The following is a 15,032-nucleotide window of genomic DNA, read 5'->3' as shown; positions in this document are numbered from 1 at the left end:
ACAACATATTTATTTCATTTCTTTCCATAAAGGGTCAACCGTCGATCTATTTTTGAAAGGAAAAATACTTTCTTACAAAGATTTTCTTGCTTGTAGGGTTTATTTTCCTAGTTTCAGACATGTATTTATCCTTGCAGAGCTCATTAATAATTTCCATTGAACCAAAACTAAACCTAACTACCCAAAATTATCTTTGTAAATTAAATTCCATAGAAGTTGTGCTACAATTTAGATCATAGAAGTTGTCAAAGGAAGAAAAGTGAAAATATTAGAACTTAAATTATTGAAATTCATTATTCAACTAATGAAGAAAAAGAAGATTGGATAGTGACACACAGAAATATAGCATGTTATGTGTTGAACCTATGTATTTATCTTTGCAAATTTCGTTAATAATTTCACACGAACCATGATTAAACCTAACCACCCAAAATTATCTTTATGACTTTGATTCCATACAATCTATATTATAATGAAGCCTAGCGCAGAGATACTATTGGGAAACTTTTGGAAAGGCCCAAATGAGAGTGTTTCACTAGACAATTTTTAGTTTGTTTTACAACAACTTAGGGTCATTCTCTAACACCCATTGTCTTAATTCAGAAGAGAATAAAGATATGGAAGCAAGTCCCTAGAAAACAAATTGATCTCTTTGTAGAAGATATTTGTTATTTTGATTTCCTTGCAAAGGCCCTGTCACACCTCAGAACTAGACAAACCTAATGGGAAAGCCTAACGAAGAGCTATTATTGGGAAAATTTTGGAGAGGCCCAACTGATAGTGTTTCAATGGACACTTTTTAAGTTGTTTAACTAGTCACTAGATGTCAATAGATTCACCTATATAAGTTTCAAAATAAATAAATGGAAGAAATATTTTCTCTATTTATTATTAATCACAATTCATGATTCGTTGATGATAAAATTAATAATATTTTCATCCTTTGTCTTCCTCAACATTCAAAGAGGTATCCAGGTCAGTTTCAGGTGGGCTTCTATATATTGAGAAAACATCCCTACCATAACATCCCATGGCCATACAACACTTGCCATATTTATCAACTATGAAAACCTAAGGTGGAGAGATAAATCATTTTTAGGTGCCCCTTTAACTATGTTATCAAAGGTGGTTACTACTACCTTTATCAATATTGGGAGAGCTCACTATCCACTTTATTCCAATATTATGAAAAAATAGGCATTGCTCTCTTCAAGAGAAAAATAATTGATGAAAAACATTAGTTTTTTATTAGCCCACCCCAACCGGAAATCACCAAGATCTTCCAATTTTCTTCATCTAATTGGAGTAACAAGTGACTGACAATAACTCATAATATTTTAGAACATAGATCAATGAGGCCTCAATCTGTTTCTAATCATCCTGCTAGGGTGGCCAACCAACAAATTCAAGGCATGAGAGAGGACTTGCTATGCCAGGCCACAAACTGTTCATAGTGAAACTGAAAAATAAACCAGCTATAAATGCACCCCAGTGTAGGGTTCCTCCAACCCCCCAAATTAGCTCCTAGATTTAGTAGAGTAGCTAGAGTTTGTTTTAAATTTTCTTTCCTTTGACCTTCAATGGGAGGAGAGAAAAACTTCCTTGTTTTGACAATCACCCTAGGAATGTACAACAAATGTCCCCTCAGTGTCAATCACTCCTTTAGGACATCATCTACCACTAAATCAACCTTTTCACAATGACAGTGGACTCCAACAAGGAGCTTGTGCATCAGTACACCCCTCACACTCTACCATCTTCACTAGCAAACCTTGATATCATCTCTCTCTCATGCGCTCATCACTGGGATCTTCAATCTCTAGCCTTTCTATTGTATGATTGTACTTTTTCTGGTTGGATTGTTAACAAATAACTTATAGTTATGCACTTGATTATGCTTTCTTCCTTTCACTTTCTTTTGCTTTCATCATTAATATCAAAGTTTCTTTAATGCTCCCACATATGAACATACCTTTTATCCCCAATTACCTACTTTTATGGTCATTTGTTGGACATTAATACAATTGTCTTATCTTATCTCCAAACATCATTGAACCTCAACAAAACGTAAGAAACTCATCCTCAATTTTCTTTGTTAACATTTTATGTTATAAATTATATTTTAGAAAGTTACAACATAGATTCTATTTTGATTCAAAACATATTGTGGAAGTTAAGAACAAAAAAGCATTGGAAGAGAGGATATCATCCAAGCTAGCAAAACAAAGTGAAAACAATGTTGTCCAAAATAGAAATAGACAAAAGAAGATAAATGAAGCAGGGGTCATTGTTATTGAGGAGGAGAGACAGTCACATTGATACGGGAGATGCCTAACAATTGTTGTTGGCTAGAATATCCCTAGTTGGAAGCTAAAAGAACATCCTACATAGAAGGAAAATATAATTCATTGAAGGGAAACATTCAAATAAAAATTTGAAGGAATGTTAGGTCTCTGTAATACTAGTGTATTCCATTATTATTATTTTCATTGTAACCCCTTATTTTTATTGTTGTGCCCATGTTGTCCCCATATTGTTATTATTGTGCCCCACAGAAGCCCACTATTGTTATTGTTGTTCTCTTACATTATTATTGTTATGTCGGCTCTAATTATATTGTGACCCCATAGAATCCTATGTATAGAAAGGAGGTCATGTCATTTGTGTAATGTAAAAGGTTTCTCCCTCAAAGAGGCTGATTTTGAAGTCATTTGTCTATCTTTTCTTCTATTTTGTGAGCTGGTTGCATAACATTTGGTATCAGAGGTTTTGATTCTAGGGTCTTGCTGCTTCAAACAAATCATCGTGGAATTTTCACTATAATGTTTTTTTCTGTGAAGTTTCAGGAAATGAAATTAAAACCCATTTGAGCCGAAATTGTGATTAACCTCGAGTATGAATTTAAGATGTCATGTCACTATATTTTTGGAGATATGATCCAAGGACATTATGGTTTTTGCAGGCTCCCAAATTATATCTCAAACAGGTGCCTTGAGGAAAATCATCATAACTTTCTCTCTGAGCATCAGATTGAAATTTTGTAAAATGTTGCAGAAAGATGACGAATTGTAGTTGTTTGTGTATCATTTCCATATTTTAAGATAGAAACAATGATACGTGGCACTTCATACATGTTTTCTCTAATAAACTTGTCTATAATGAGGTCCTCATGGGAGATTTGGAATAACTCTTTCTTGGAGAATCCAATATTGATCAGAATTGTGAGGTTGGAATGAGGACTTATAGGGATACCATGGGATGAAATTCCAAACCTTGGAGATCCAAAATTGCAAAGATACAACAAATTCAATATCGAGCTCCTACAAAGCGAAAAAATGTGTGTAGTCTTTTTAAAATTTTGCATAAGTTTGGTTTGAAATATTAGTTTGAAGGAATTCAAAGAGCATAGTGAAGCATAATTATCATTAATTATGCCCTGAAGAAAGAAAATGGAAAAACCTAGTAATCAACCTGAAAGCTCTAGCATGACTCTTGAAGAAGAGGAAGAAATGCAGCATGATATATCAAAATTATGAAACCAAGTGCAACAAATTTCACTCTCACAAAAAGTAACCACGGCTAAGATGGATGGTTTAAAGAAAGGCGTGGAAGCTAAGATGAATGGCATGGAAGCTAAGATGGATGGCATGATGGATGGTTTAAATAAAGGCGTGGAATCTTAGAAGAATGGTGTGGAAGCTAAGATGGATGGCGTAGAAGCTAAGATGGATGGTTTAGAAGTAAACAATGAATATTTGAATAAAGACATGGAAGGTTTGAAGGGAGGTTTGGTAGCCAAAAAGATAGTAGAGGAAACTCATAATTTGAACAAAAGAAATGTTAGTCATGATTTCATAGAATCTAGCATTGGATTGAAGACCCACCATGTTCCAAGGATCGATATGAGGAAGTTTGATGGAAAGGATCCTGTAACATGGATACTACAAATGGAGCAACATTTCAATATCCATAATGTGAAAAAAATGCAAAAGGTACGTATTGCAACTTTATATTTAGAATCCAATCAATTTGTATGCTATTGATGACTTTTCTCTCATAAACAAATTATCACTTGGGAAATTTTTACAGAAGAAATTATAGAACATTATGAAGATACAAAAAGAAACACATTTGTTAGCTAATTGATAAATCTCAAACAAAAGGGTTCAATGGTGGAGCACATTAAGGACATCCAAAAATTTAATGTAAGGGTAAAAGATATTCTAGAGGAGCATAAAATTGATGTGTTCATAGGAAATTTAAAGGATAGCATCCAACATGAGGTGCACCTTTGGGAATCTGATTCATTGGAGAAGGCATTTAGGTTAGCAAGAAAAATTATGGCAAAAAGGAAGCCTACCAATCACAACTATAAATATGGAAGTGTAGTTGCCTTCAGCCTTCCACAACCTACAAGGTTGACACCACAACAATTGGAAGAAAAAAGAGAAAAAGGACTTTGTTACAGTTATGGTAGCAAATACACTAATGGTCATAAGTGTGCTGTGAAGAAATTATTTTACATAGATTGTGAATAGGAAGAAGAAAAGGAACAAGAATCATCAAAAGAAGACGATACACACCAGGAACAAACCCTAGAGAAAGAATAAGTGAATTCGACCATATATTGTAATGCATTGACTAGAATTACCACTCCTTAAACTATCAAGATAGAAGGACATATCAGGAACAAAAAGGTAATAGTTTTAATTGATTTATGAAGTACCTATAATTTTATTCATTGTAAGATAGCGAAGGAATTGAATTTCTTCCTATATCTAGCACCAGAGTGTCAAGTGATGGTTGAAAATGGAGGAACCATAAATTTCTCTAGAAAGTGCCATAATATCAAGCTACCCAAAGGTGAATATGTGTTGAATGGTCGAATGCTTTCAATTCCAATGGCTAGTGTTGATGCTGTACTAGGATTCCAATGGCTTCAATATTTGGGTACAATAGCTTTTAATTTCAAGTTCTTTTCTTGAATTTTTTTAGAAGGAAAGGAAGTTGAATTAAGGGGTATCACAAGAAAACCGAGAAATATAATTAGCTCTAACTGCATGACAAAGCTTCTAAAGAAAGAACAACGTGGCATAATTTCACAATTATGTTCGCTAGAGGTTGCCACATCGAAATTATATATTTCTCTAGATCTTCAAAAAGTCTTGGATAATCATTCCAAGGTATTTGAAACTCCCAAAAGCCTCCTACCTATTTGTGATCATGATCATGCTATTCATTTGATTCTAGGAAGTGTTCCTCCAAACATTAGGCCTTACATATATCCCTATGCCCAAAAGAGTGAAATTGAACATATGGTTGTAGAAATGCTAGAGGCTCATATAATTCAACCTAGTCAAAGTTCTTTCTCCACTCCAGTTACAGTATTGGTGCACAAGAAGAATGGATCACAGTGCATGTGTCTAGATTATAGGGAGCTCAACAAGCTCACTATTAAAGATAACTTTCCCATTCATGCCATTGATGAATTATTGGATGAATTGCATGGAGCAATTTACTTCACCAAGTTGGACCTTCATTCAGGATATCACCAAATCAGAATGAAGACTGAAGACATTCCGGAAACAACATTTAGAACTCATGAAGTTCATTATGAATTTTTGGTCATGCCTTATGGCCTTACCAATGCAATTTCTACATTTCAAAGTTTGATGAATTCCATTTTCAAACCCTTCCTTAGAAAATTTGTATTAGTATTTTTTGATGATATACTAATCTACAACAAAGTCTTGGAAGGATCATGTTCAACATGTTGATAGAGTGCTCAAACTATTGGAGGAGAAACAATTATATGAAAAAACCTCCAAATGTTTCTTTGGAGTACAAGAGATGAAATATTTGGGTCATATTTTATCTCATGAACGTGTTAAGGTAGACCCTAGAAAAATTAAACCCTTTAAGGAATGGGAAATCCCCACATCCATAAAGCATCTGCGAGGATTTCTTTGGTTGACAAAGTATTATCGCAAGTTTGTTAAGAATTATGGGAGAATAACAACACCTCTAACAATAGTATTGAAGAAATATGCGTTTTCTTGGACTCCAGAATCAATGAAAACCTTTCAACATCTTAAAGAGGGAATGTGCCAAGCACCGGTCTTAGCTACACCAGACTTCACAAAAACCTTTATTGTGGAATGTGATGCCTAAGGAAATGGAATTTGTGATGTTTTAATGCAATAAGAAAGACCCATTTCTTTTGAAAGTCATTCAATCAAAGGAAAGTATTTACACAAAGCTATTTATGAGAAGGAAATGTTGGCAATACTACATGCACTTAAGAAATGACAACCTTACCTAATGGGAAGACACTTCAAGATAAAAATGTTGGCACTATGATACAAGTGTTGTCCTTGATAGAAACTCACTCATAGATCAATTTAATTTTGGTAAAAGGCAATTCACAGTACAACATGTATATTCAGAGGTAACAAGACAGTGGTACAGAAGAACAAGAAGATGGAACAAAGGTCTATTGATTAGAATAAATAAGGTAAAGAAAAAGGTTGATGAAAATCAATTTAAGAAGTATATGCAAGTCCTCTTAGTCAAAAAAATGTATACACACTAGTCCATAGAACAAAAAGAGCGTATACGTATAACACACTCCCACAGGAAGAAAAGCGTGTACATGTTGGAAAACCAAGGTTTTGGTCCGAGGTATTTGATCAGTGGTATTGACCTTGGGTATTTGGTTCGAGGTATTTGGTCCATGGTATTGACCCTAGGTATTTGGTCCAAGGTATTGGTCCTATGTGGTTTTGGTCTAAGGTATTGACAAAGGATCTAATTATATAAGAAGGAGAAGATCAAGGGCTAAGAACCAAAGAAATGAATATCTTATGAAGGGTTATGTGCAAGTGTATGGGTTTCTAAGGAATACTTCTATCTGAAGTATATTTTATGTTGCAGGGGCTATGTTTGTAATTTGACCTGAAATACTTTATGCACCTTGAATTCAATATTGGATCAGGATCATGAGCCCTGAAATGACTTATTACTGAATGATTTGATATTGGGCTAGATCTAATTATGTACACTTGATCTATTCTTTAAATATCGTGATCTGGGTTTGTCTGAAGTCCAAAGGTGCAGTGAAGTTATGAAGTAAGTATTTGCAGATCTGTACGCTAGTTCGCTTTGGTGAAGGTGCGTATACATGCTGGCTCGGCTCTTCCAAGTAGTGTATGCAAAAGAAGAGCTTGATGTTCAAGGATGATTGATCTATTAGATCAGTGCTGCTATTTTAGTGATGTCTGTCAATGAAGTCTTCTTAGATATGAATGTAAAACTGAATGAATAAGGAGGTTGATATTTGATAGATTGATTGTATAAGTGAGAAGAAGTGATCTCTGTTGCTACCTGTGTAAAGCTCTGTAAGTTGATAGTAGATGTTTAGTATATTGTTGGTTGGTACAGATTTGATTCAAAAGTTTATGTTTGCAATAGCTTTAGAGGTATACGCAGGTTTGATTAACGGAAGTAGCGTATACACGCAGTTTGGGTTTAGCCAAGTAGTGTATACAGTCTGATACATGGTTTCTGAGGTTACAGCTGGTTCTGAATGATGATGCAAGATTCTGGGTTCAGCGCAGTATTCTGGTGTCAGTGATCTAAGTGTTTAGATTAACTGAATGTTGGTTGATGCAGTTTAAGTTTAGAAGTTGTTGATGGGTTCAGTATGAAAATTGGACGAAACGTGGCCTTCAGATTGTGGTGTTGTGTTTCAAGAGTATCTAGTCTGAAAATTCATGAAACGTGGTCCTTGGTGGAAGAAAGAAGGTGGTAGCCTTCTATAGGTCGACGCCTTTGTACTAGTAAACAAATTGGCTAGTATAAGAGCTAAGGAGTTGCAGCTCCCTTCTAGTAGAAGCTAGAAAATGAGAGAAGGTTATAGCCTTCTGTAGGTGGGTGCCTACGTACTCGTATGAGTCTGCACCAGTACAAGATTGTAAACAGATTTTCTTATTATTAAAAGAAGACAGAGACAATAGCAGCAGATGGTTTTCACCCACATTGGGTTTTCACCTTAAATCTTGGTGTTCATGTGTGTTTCTTATGTGTGATGTTTTATTTTGTTTTTACTGCACTGTCTAATATGTTATTGATGCATTGGTTTAAGATCAACACATGATAAATTGTCTAAATCACAAGTTCTCTAGATATATGTTGGTTTCTCTAATCACAGTTGTGTGTGCACGTTAGTTCACTTCACTAAAGTAGCGTATATAAATCTGTTTGGGAAATAAAATTATTAATCTGATAATACTGATTCACACCCCCCTCACAATATTATTTCCAACAATTGGTATCAGAGTAGGCCCTTCAAAAGAATTTTGATCACTTGAAGGTAGATCTCTCAAGATGAACAATCACGAAATCATGGGATCCATCAGACCACCAATCTTTAATGGGAGAAACTTAGTATATTGGTAGATAAGAACCAGAGCCTATCTACAATCACTTGGAACCGATGTTTGGGAAATTGTGGAAGGAGGATATCAATTTCCAACAACAATTCCTACAGATGCTACAGGTAAGAAGTTATATGAAACTAATGCCAAAGTTGTCAATACATTACTGGGAAGTCTATCAAAATCAAAATTTGTCAAGGTCATGTAGCTCAAGACAGCCAAAGAAATATGGGACAAAATCATTCAAAGCTACAAAGGAGACTCTCAGGTAAAATGTGCTAAGCTTCAAACTCTCAGAATTTAGTATGAAACTCTTAAAATGCATATTGATGAGAGTGTAGCTAGTTACTTTTTACATATAGATGAGATTGTTAATTGTATGAAGAATCTAAACAACGTAAACTTTGAAACAGGAACTGATACTGTTACCCGTTTCGTAGAGACAACAAAAAATTGACTCGATTTTGAAAAGGGGCGATGCAGAACACACACATTTTTTTAGAGCATAGTTTTTGGCACTTTAAATAACCGATACGATTTCATGTTTCGTAGGGGAAGTAAAAATATGACCCGATTTTGAAAAGTGGTGATGTAGAGTACATTTCTTTTTTTTGGGAGCATATTTCTGACACTTTAAATTTTCTTATGTATCATATATAAATATTTGTTTTTAAATGTTAGTGATTTTCATGCTGATTTTGAAACGTGTTGATGCAACATACCCTTTTTTTAGAGGACTTATTTTTCACACTTTAAAATTTATTATGTCCAATTTTTTTTTGAAATTATGATTACTTAATGAATTTTAAAGTTGTTTTATTATTATTTTTTAAAATGTTGATTACTTAAAAAAACAAATATAAAAATATATATAAAAAGAAAAAGACAAAAACAAAAGTTAAAAAAAAAATTAAAAAATTATCTCATAGACCATAAAAGAATTTGAAAAAAGACCAAAATTTTAAAATATATATATATATAAGTAAAAATAGAAAAATTTAAAAAATATTAAAAAAAAAGGGTTAAATCAAAAGCAAACTAGATTAAAAGAAAATCGAAAATTAACAAAAAAAAATTAGTAAAATTAATATTAAAAATATTTAAAAAAAAAAACTAAAAAACAAAAATAAACTCAAATTCGAAAAAAAAAAACCAAAAATATATGAAATTTTTTTCTTTTTTAAATAAAAAATGTAAGATAAATGTAAGCTTATATATATATATATATATATATATATATATATATATATATATATTATATTAAATCAAAAATACATATTTCTTTGTAAACTTTAAATGTTTTTTAATTTTAATTTTAATTTTTTTAAATTTGAAATGACATATTTTTTTAAAATTTTCATATTTCTTTGGTTTTTTTATAATTTGAGTTTATTTTTATTTTTTTAGTTTCTAAAATATTTTTAATATCAATTTTACTAGTTTTTAATTTTTTTTTGTTTTGCTAATTTTTTATTTTTTTTAATGTAGCTCGTTTTTAACTTCTTCTTCTTCTTCTTTTTTTTTTTTTTTTTTTTTTTTTTTCTAGTTTTTGTTAATGTTTTGTTTTGTTTTTTTTTTTTTTTTTTACTTAAAGTTATATTTATTTTTTTTTAATCTTTTTTCCAAATTCTTTTATGGTTTATGAGATAATATTTTTTTTAACATTTTTTTTGTATTTTTTATATATATTTTTATATTTGTTAATCAAAATTTTGTTCTTAATTTTAGTGGTTTTTAATTTTTTTGTTAATTATCTATTTTTATTTTTGAAATCTAGTTTGTTTTTAATTTTCTTCTTCCTTTTTTTTAAGTTTTTTGTTAATGTTTTTTTGAATTTTTCTATTTTTACTTATTTAATGTTATAGTTTATTTTAGTCCTCTTTTTTTATTTCTTTTTTAAAAGTTTTTTGTTAATGTTTTTAAAATTTTTCTATTTTTACCTACTTAATTTTATAGTTTATTTTACTCCTCTTTTTTTTTTTCTTTTTTTTTAAATATGTTTTTTTTACTATTTATTTGTTTATAATTTTAAGTTTTTTTTTTTAGCTTTTTAATTCTTATCTTTCATAGGTTAATTTTGTTTTTTTTCTTATAGTTTTATGATTGATTTTTTATTTTTATTTTTTATTTATTATTATTATTATTTATTATTATTATTATTATTTTTTATTTTTTATTTTGTATTTGATTCTTTTTGCTTTTGGCTTTTATTTTCTGTTTTGCTTTTAGTATATATTTTAAATTATGTTTTGTTATTTAAAAAAAAATAAATTTGTTTTGTGTTTTTTCATTGTTTTAACTTTTTAATTTTATTTTATGTTTTCATTTTTTTTTTGAAATTTTAATGTTTTTGGAGGTTATGATAAAATATTTTACACCATTATTTCGAAATGTTGAAATTTTTACCCTTGAAAAAAAAAGTGTTATTCGAACATCAACACTTTTCGTTTTGAGGGTGTTTTTTTGGAAAATTTTTGCACAAAAAATTGGTTTTCGCCGCCATTTTTAAAACAAGTTGAAGATTTACCCTAGAAAAAAAAGTGTTATTCCAGCATCAACACTTTTCGTTTTTAGCACCATTTTAATGCTTTTACTGGGTTTTTCGGCCAGAGTTCCTGTTTCAAAGTTTACATTATTTATGGGTGAAGAAATAAATGAAATTACTTTTGTTGAGAAAATTTTGAGATCTTTTTCTTCTAAATTTGAGTCAATGGTGTCTGCCATGGAAGAAAAACAGGATCTTTAGACTATAACTAACTCAACTTCATGGAATCTTAACTACCTTTGAAATGAGAAAAGGAGGTCCATTAGATATGAGAGAAGTCACATTTAAAGCATCAGCAAAGGGGAAAGAAAAATAAGAGAACAATTAATCAAGACACATTTCTGAAGAAGAAGATGAGGTAAATTTTGTCAAGAAGCTTCAACAGGGTTCTGGAAGGTTCAAGGGTAAGTTACCTTTCAAATGCTTTGCTTGTGGTAGAGTCGGTCATTATGCTGCCAAATTTCCTCATAAAGATAAATATGAAAAAGGGAAGGAATATGCAAAAGGCAATAGGAAACAGGTTGTGAATAGAAGGATTTACTATACGCATGAAGATAGCGATGGTTTATCTAATAGTGATGAAGATGAAACTGAACAAGATTATAGACTTTTCATGGCTTATGACAATGATGATTTTTTGGATGCATTAGAAGAGGAAGACTTTCATGAAGAAATCACTAAACTCAAAATTTGTTTAGAAGAAAATAATATGATCATAAATTCTTTGACACACCAACTTGCTTAAAGAGAAAAATACAATGAAAGTATTGAATGTGAAATTGTGGGTATAAGAAAAGATCTTGAGAAGACAAAATATCTCAATCTTAGATTTTCTAAAGGATCAGAAACTTTAAATGAAATTATCAAAGTTCAGCGTTCTCCTCTGATAAAGATAGGTCTTGGATATACTAAAAAACCATCTCAATCACAGAAGTCGTCAACTTCTACCAGAAGCTATCTTGATGCAGCGAAGACCAGTGAATAGTATGTCAATCATCAACAAAGGCCTAAAACTAATTATCAGGTAAATCCTACTCAATTTACTCCAATGATGAATATCAATAAAAGATGCAACCAACAGGTAAACAATGTCAAAAGATTCGATGGTCGTAGAAACTTCTTTAATGGGCAATGCTTTTCATGTCATAACATTGGGCACAAAGTTGCTCAATGCATTGCTTACAAAACCATCATGACTAGAGAAGCATGAAATCAAAGAAGTGTAATAGGAATCAAGAAAAGTTCCTATAATAACTTTTCTCCTCTTGAAAATGAAATAAAATGCTCGATTTGTAACAACTTTGGTCATGAAGGGTCTGAATGCGGGAGCAAATTTCAGCCAACACTTCAAAAGGAGAAAATGCCATCAAATCCCAAGATATGGAGAAGGACGGAATCTCAATCAGAAAGATGTGGTATAGCTTTGTATGTAGAATGACAATAAAATCAGTGGTACATTGATAGTGGATGCTCCAAACACATGACAAGTGATAAAGAGAAACTTCACTCATATAATGTTTTAGAAAAGGAAAAGAATGTCTCTTTGGAAATGACGTTCCAGCTGTCATTAAAGGTAACGGTTCTGTTTTCTTGAAAGAAAAGGTTAAAGCTGGAACCTTTTCTTTCAATAAAACAGAAACTTCTAGATGCGCGAGCTATGCTAGATGAATTTGGAACTCTTGCAATCTTCTGGGGTGACGCTGCATTTGCTGCCATGACTATTCTCAACAAAGCAAATGTTCGAGTAAATAGAACTCAAACTCCACATGAACTTTGGTATGGCAAGCCTCCTACTATAAAATAATTTAATTTTTTTGGAAGAAAATGTTTTATCAAAAGGACTAATGAAAAACTTGGTAAGTTTGGACCTAGAGAAGACGAAGGTATTCTTCTTGGTTATTCTTCCAGAAGTAAAAGATACAAATGTTATGATAAAAGACTTCGAAAAATTGTTGAAAGCATTGATGTTGTAGTTGATGAAGCATGCATAAATCTAGAACAGATGAAATCAACAGAGGAATGTGACAATGAGGAAGATGGGGATTACTTTCCCGTATCAAATCAAAATGATATTGAAGAAGAAACCAATGAAGCACCAGAAGAAGATACAATAGATAGGGAAAAGACTCCATCTAGGTATGTTCAGAAAAATAATCTAGAATCTCAAATTTTAGGATAAAAAGGGTCTAGAGTACAGAAAAGAAGAACTCTTACAGGAACCTCAAGTCATCTAGCATTACTATCCTCCACAAAACCTCATAATGTAAATGAAGCCTGCAAAGATGAATGTTGGGTCAAGGCCATGGATGAAGAATTAGATAAAATTGAAAAGAATGATACTTGGGAGTTAGTTCCTAGACATCAAGATAAAAATATTATAGGAACAAAATGGATATTTAAGAATAATTTGAATGAAAATGGAGAAGTTATTAGAAACAAGGCAAGACTTGTTTGCAAAGGGTATGCCCAACAAGAAGGTATATATTTCGAAGAAACTTTTGCACCCGTTGCCCGACTTGAAGCCATATGGATGTTTCTTACTCTTTCTAGTATTCGAAAATTCAAAGTATATCAAATGGATGTAAAATTAGCTTTTCTTAATGGAGATTTAGAAGAAGAAGTTTATATTGAACAACCAGAAGGATTCATTCTTGGAAATGATGCAAAACTTGTATTTAGACTCAAAAAGGCTCTCTATGGTCTGAAATAGGCTCCAAGGGCTTGGTTTTACCACCTTGAAAAATATCTACAACAACAAGGCTTTACAAAAGGTTCCGCAGATAGCAAGTTATACACAAATATTGAAAATGATAAATTGCTAATTATTGTTGTGTATGTTGATGATATCATTTTTGGTAGCAATGAAGAATCCATGAGTCAGAATTTTGCTTTAGTAATGCAGCAAGAATTTGAAATGTCTTTACTTGGTTAACTTACTTATTTTCTTGGTCTACAAGTTCAACAAACAAAAGATGGTACCTTTATCTCACAAACCAAATATCTCAAGCAGATCTTGAAAAAGTACAGAATGGAAGTTTCTAAGCCAGTATGTACTCCAATGGTAACAGGATCTAGTCTTAGCTCTAATGATGAATCACCAGTAGTAAACCAACCAACTTACAGATCTATGATTGGAATTCTACTTTATCTAACAGGTACCAGACCTGACATCATGCATGCAGTAAGAATTGTTGGAAGGTTCCAAGCAAATCCAAAGGAATCACATCTCCAGGCAATCAAAAGAATTTTCAAATATCTTCAAGGAACTTAGGACTTTGGACTATGGTATCCTAAAGATACAAACCTTACTCTTTATGCATATACAGATGAAGATTGGGTAGGAAGTATTGATGGTTGAAAGAGCACTAGTGGTGGTGCATTATATATGGGTTCCCGGTTAGTATCTTGGATCAGCAAGAAAGAAAGCTCGATTGCTTTATCTACAGCTGAAGCAGAATATGTGGCTGTTGCATCTTGCTGCACACAACTATTTTGGATGACGCAAACCTTATAATACATTTAGATCACATATACTCCACCCATCTCCATTCTATGTGATAATACAAGTGCCATTTGTATTTCAAAAAATGCAGTCATGCACTCCAAGACCAAGCACATACCCATCAAGTACCATTTTTTACGAGAACAAGTGCTTGAACAAAAGGTCAAATTGGAGTATGTTCCCTCCAAAGAACAGGTTGCTGATATATTCACTAAACCAATGCCCAGAGAAACATTTGAATATCCCATAAAAAAGCTAGGAGTAGTTGCTGCATCATCCTACTGTTAAATCTAGTTTTTCAGAGGAAGGTAATTATACGTAGGTTTCATGAAGTATAGTTGCGTATACATGCGGGTTTCTATGGCTGAAGAAGCGTATATGTTTTTCTCAAAGGAAAAACAGTGGGTCAGACTCTGATATGGGCGCTCTGTCTAATGTTGATGATTATAGTATGACGATATGTTTTTGTTCATTACTTTTTATCTAACTGACAAAGATGCCTTGATGAATGACTTGTTGACAATGCACAGGTAGCACAAGTTCAGGGGGA

The sequence above is a fragment of the Pinus tabuliformis genome, chromosome 7, assembly GCF_031772625.1.
Source record: "Pinus tabuliformis cultivar Carrire ecotype Pingquan chromosome 7, CPIR1, whole genome shotgun sequence".
Classification (NCBI taxonomy): domain Eukaryota; kingdom Viridiplantae; phylum Streptophyta; class Pinopsida; order Pinales; family Pinaceae; genus Pinus; species Pinus tabuliformis.
Note: the sequence above shows the minus strand (reverse complement) of the source record.